The sequence below is a fragment of the Myotis yumanensis genome, unplaced genomic scaffold (assembly GCF_028538775.1).
Source record: "Myotis yumanensis isolate MYYU_CA2020_CCGP unplaced genomic scaffold, mMyoYum1.0.hap1 SCAF_8, whole genome shotgun sequence".
In the NCBI taxonomy this organism is placed as follows: domain Eukaryota; kingdom Metazoa; phylum Chordata; class Mammalia; order Chiroptera; family Vespertilionidae; genus Myotis; species Myotis yumanensis.
The window spans coordinates 47,377,224-47,383,200 of record NW_027223759.1 but is presented as its reverse complement, the minus strand read 5'-3'; positions in this window follow the sequence as shown (position 1 = coordinate 47,383,200).

The following is a 5,977-nucleotide window of genomic DNA, read 5'->3' as shown; positions in this document are numbered from 1 at the left end:
AGATAGTGGAAAAGAGAGGGAAAGGCAGAGAAACATCGATGTGAGAGAAACACATTGAGTGGTTGTGCTCCAACGAGGGCCTGAGCCAGGGATGAGCCTGCAACCCAGGTGTGTGCCCTTGACCAGAATCGAATCCCAGACCCTTTGGTCCACAGTCTGATGCCTTATCCACTGAACCAAACCTGTTAGGGCAACTTTTTTTTTTTTTTTTAATGCTGTACATGTGATGGTCAAGTTACCACCGTTAGCTAGTGATTAAAAGGAAGAGAACAAGTGAAGCCAGAGATTGTTGAGCATGGTCAGCTGGCGACACTGAACCTGTTTGCTTCACCAGGAAGTTACAGCTTCACACGCTTTCCAAGGAATCAGAGCATTGCTCACCAAGGATTAACACCCCTCCCTCCCCTCCCAGGGAGATAAGCACTTGCACAGTAAAGTCAAAATTGTGCAGGATAAGGTACCTAACCATAGAGGACTGTCAGTCAAACCTGGGGAAAAGATCGTTGGCTAGGGTGTGGACCCCAATGCAAGCCTGCGGAATTTTGGGAATTTGATTTGCTATTTTGAAAAAGCTCCCAGTTATAATCCCAGGAGACAAAGAGCTCTCCCTCTCCCTCTCCCTCTCCCTCTCCCTCTCCCTCTCCCTCTCCCTCTTCCTTCTCCACTTTTCCTCCTCTTCTCTCTCCCTCTCCCCCTTTCCTCTTCTCATCTCTCTGTCTCCTTCTCTCTCCCTCTCCCTCTCTTTCTCCCTCTCCCTCTCCCTCTCCCTCTCCCTCTCCCTCTCCCTCCCCCTCTCCCTCTCCCTCTCTTTCTCTCTCACTCAATGACCTGTACTGGACCTTTTGATCGTGCACACTCTCTTGCCCCCAGAGCACAGGACCATGCCGGTCTAGTGGCCACCTGGAACCCACAGAAGACTGACCAGGCTCCAAAGGAATATGAAGCAGAAACTCTGGGCACTGGCCTTTGTCTTGGCCTTGCTGAAAACAAGATTAGACTTTTTCCATGGTGGGACGGAGACAGATAGAATATTGGAAGTGCAGGGGCAGACATCCCGAATAAATCTTTCCATGAGACCACAATCTCCTGTGCATGGATCCTTGCAAAGCTTTTCTTGAGATCCTGAGCATCCACCTCCCCCCGGTTAGGTCTGATCAGATAATTGAATACCCCTTCCCCTGGGAACTGACCTTTAGACCACTTCACAACCGACATTCCCTTTCACTAGACCATAGTCCACTTGCTAAGACCATTATCCTTCCCCTGGGGACCCTCCCAGGAGCAGGACCCACCCAGAGAGTTGCCCACTGAAAAAGCCCGCCTAGAGTCCTTTAACACCTCTGACTCCCCATCCCTGGGCGCTGGTGCCATTTGGGGACTCAGCCCATCTGGTCCCCAGATGACCTAATAAATTTGTAACTCTTTACTTCTTTGGGCCTCTTATGTTCCTTCTTCAGGGATCCTAACACTCTCCTCTTGAGAGTCACATTTTTCTTATTAAGGCTCCCATCTTATTTCTTGCAAGACTCCCTGTTTCCAGGCATCCCTAGTGTTTCTGGTCCTTTACCTTCCTTCTCACCCACCTCTCTTGCTCCTTTTCAGGACAATGCTCTCCAATATAATACTCCTCACCCTACCTTTTAAACTAAGATCTCTTGTTTGAGTAAGCTAAAAGGTTGTGTGTTCTGCAAATAAGAAAAATCTTTCTTCAAAGACTCTACCAAAAGTTCTCATGATTCAGTCCCTAATAGTATTTCCAAGAATCTTACAGTGTAGAGGAACAAAAGATTAGCCCGCTTCATTTTACAGTTGGGAGAGTCAGGAAATGACAAATGAGTAACAAAGCTCCTAGTTTTGACCAAGCCTAGCTATGCATTCATGGGCATCATTTACAATTGACCTGCTCTGCTCCAATGTCAAAGGTATTGTTGGTGTAGCAAGGGAGACTTCTATAGTGGAAATAAAAGAGCTGTTCTGTTGATAAAGGGAGGAGATAGAAATTACAAAATGCTCTTTTAAAAATATAAAGTCAAATACCACATGATTGCATTTATAGGTGGAACCTAAAGAACAGTATAAACAAAACAAAATAGACGCAGACTCAGATACAGAGAACAGAGTGATGATTGCCAGAGGGGAAAGCGTTTGGGGAATTGGATGAAAAAGGTAAAGGGATTGAGAAGTACAGATTGGAAGTTACAAAATAGTCATGAGGCTATAAAGTACAGCAGAGGAAATACAGTCATTAATAGTGTAATAACTACGTGTGGTGCCTGTTGGGTATTGAAAATATTTGTAAAGTATATGAATGGCTAACCATTACGCTGTACAACTGAAACTAATACAAAATGATATTGAATGAAAACTGTAATTTAAACATTTTAAAAATACAACAAAAATTTTTAATAAAAATATACAGCCCTAGTACCAATTCATAGTTATTCAGAGAAATGCACTCCACTGAGGGTGACCTTGGAGAGAGGATTCTATTATTATGCCAGGAAGGGGGAGGTCAACGTGCACACTCCATGACAGCCTTGGCCCCCACCATCCTTACAAGAGTAGCACCAGCCACACTCCTGCTGGAAGTGCTTTTCTCCATTCGACTCCCATTTCAGGGTTATCTGTGGTTTGCTCCATGTTCAGCCCTGTGCAGTTACCAAATGTATGTCATCTGAGACAGCCAGGAATCTAAATATTCTCCTTGTATTGTGGTGTCTGAAAAGGGTGGAGAAGGCACCTTTGGAGGGAAACATGGGGGCCTATGAATTTAGAAGGAAAAGGAGAGTCATGTTAGTGTTTTGCAGTATCTAGCCTTACCCCTCTATAATTACCGTTTGTCAACATTTACATTTAAATGAAATCCACTGTGCAATCTTCTGTTTTAAAAAGGAATTAGGGGGAAAATACTATGGCAATTCAGTTCTGGATTTTTTACATCACCTTGGATGACCAGAAGTCTAATGTAGAGTGAGTTCTGAACAAAATAGCACTTTCATAGGTTGCCTTATTACAGAATGGAATGAAGGAAAAATTAGCACTTAAGAGGTGAATTTGAAGGCAGATATAGTTACAGGCCGGATAAAGTGCTGCTGGCAAATGATTCCATTAACTGAACAGCTAAATAGGATCATTTGACCAGAGGAGAAAATGTTCCAACCCTGGTGCCAGGGCTACTAAAACTGAGCTCTTAAAAACCCGGGTTCACTGGAATTGAGGGATTTAGACATAGCAAGAGATCTAGTTCTCAATGTACAAATCAGTCAAAACATCTTTTTTTTTTTTTAAAAAAAAAAAAAAAGTCTATTTAGTATTGATGTAAGAAATTTCTAAACCTGTACAGAATTTTTATGAGTGTTTTTGAGCCAAACTGACAACAAATGCCAGGAGGCAAAATCTCAACAAATTGAGAAAATGGCAGTTTTGCAGCTTATTTTATCTGTTAGAATCAAAGAAGGGTTGCATGAAAGCCATTGGTGGTAGATTAAGGGGGCAGGAGGGATCAAATCAGGAGATATCTCTGGGATTGGATAAAAAATAAGATGGAGAGACATACAGTTCTTTTTTGTTGTTGTTGTTAATCCTTACCCGAGTTTCTTTTTCCATTGATTTTTAGAGAGAATGGAGGGGAGGGGGAGACAGAGAGAGAAACATTGATGTGAGAGAGACACATCAATTGGTTGCCTCCTGCACCTGCCTGACTGAAGCAGGGATTGAATCTGCAACGGTGGTACATGCCCTTGACCAGAATGGAACCCGAAACCCTTCCGTCTAAGGTGGGGGGAGGGGATACTCTATCCAATGAGTCAAACCGGCTGGCTAGCGTGACACAGGTTTCTTTTACCTTGGGGGTTACAGGGTAATATTAATAATTATCATTTACAGCATATACTAGTAGAGTTGTTATTCTGGGAACAAAATAACAATGAGGATTCCTGGGATCTGGTGCTCGGGTAGAGAGGTTGTGCCCTGAGGGGGTCTAGAAAAGATTACTCTGATATTTCAAATGTATGTTATCTTAGATCATGGGTTGGGAACCTTTTTTCTGCCAGGGACCATTTGGATATTTATGACATCATTTGAATGCCATACAAAATTATCAACTTAAAAATTTAGCCTGCTGTATTTGTTCAAACATTTAATTAACTTACCCCTAATACCTTGGCAGGGCCAGACATTAATGATTTCTCTGACCTCATAGGGCCAGCAGGCCGGAAGTTTCCTATCCCTATCTTAGATGCAAAAGGACAATAGACAGGCTCACTCAAGATAAAGATTGACCTTTGTTAAGGAAGCAACAGGCCTAGGACGTGACTACACACCACGACCTGCTTTTAGTTAGGAATGTTTATGTTCAGACCATCCTATGTGGGTACTTCAGTCTCTGAGTGTGTAAGGCCCACCATGCTGGCCTCTCCTGAGTTTGTCACGTTTAGTATGTGGCCCCTTTTTTGTCCATATTGGGATATTTTTAAAACAGACCTACACTAGACTAGAGTATTGAATCAGCAAAACTTAAGTAGCCTTTTCTTTGTCCTTCGCCCTTCTCTACTTCATGGCTACCCAGATGCCTGCAACTCTCTCCACCTCTCAGTGACAATAACTTGCTCACAAGAAGGGTCCAATATTAATCATTTATATCTTTCCTCATGTGGATTGAAGTCAATGTATTATTTCTCTAAAAGGTTTTCTCTTTAAGTCTTACTCTGACTTATGGGATGTTAAAGGGGAAAAGTATATTTGGCACATGTTTGGTACCCTAATCTTTACCTGAGGAAATAAAATTCTTTTGGAGAAAAAAAAAGATCCCCCACTTAATTTATAGGATAATAGCAATGTCTAGAGTTAACCTAGACAGATATATTAATTCATCCACTCACCCCAACTAAATCTTAATAAACTGCATTTTTAAAAGAAGGAACACAGAAGAAGCCTGGGGAATCTGAGATGTATAACCATAAACTGGTATATTAGGAAACTGAAACTAAACAGTTTCAGTGGAGTTTATACCCATCTATCAGCCTGCGTGCCTAAGGGGGAGGTGCAAGCCTGGAGGGGTGGCACATATTAGCAGCATAACTTCCCCCTCATCACCTGTAACCTCAATACTTTTCAGGATATGCCTGGTCAATTATAATACACTCTGAAACAGATCACCTCTGGGGAGGGACAGGGAGTCCTTTCCTATTCTCAGTGATCTCAGTTCCCGTGACCACTTCAGGAAGATCTTCTTGTCATACTTTAAAACACTCATTAAAGTAAGACTCAAAATAAATCCAAAGCCTTGTTTCATTAAATTGTTTTGGTCTCACTGAAACCATTTTGGCTCAGTGGATAGAGCGTTGGCCTGCGGACTGAAAGGTCCCAGGTTCGATTCCAGTCAAGGGCATGTACCTTGGTTGCGGGCACATCCCCAGTAGGAGATGTGTAGGAAGCGGCTGATTGATGTTTCTGACTCTCTATCTTTCTCCCTTCCTCTCTGTAAAAAATCAATAAAATATATTTAAAAAATAAATTGTTTTGGTCTCCTTGCTCACCAATAGTTTTAATAAAAGTGGTAATAAATAAATAAATAATCAGAGACTCATTTCCCCTACCAACTCTCCTAGGACTGAAAGAGTACTAAATCAGTAAAGGCACAGTAACAGAAAGAAAGAAAGACAAGCAACAAACAACCTAGAGCTCATGAACAATAATCACAACTCAAGCCTGGTGCCAGGCAGTTTATAAAATGCTTCAATGATATAGTATTTCAGCTCCCTAATTTGGCCAAAAAATTGTCCTCACAGTTAAAGGAAAGTTATTGGTCATTTTTAAGTCCCTTCTGAAAGTTGCTAAAGTTAATTTGCTAAAAATACTGCATTTTTAAAATGTCTTTTGGAAACACATGACCCACAGCTTCATGGTTTACTTCATCGATAGAAGACTTAGTCATCAAGTGTCACAACAAGGGTGACTCACAGAGTGAGGAGGGAGC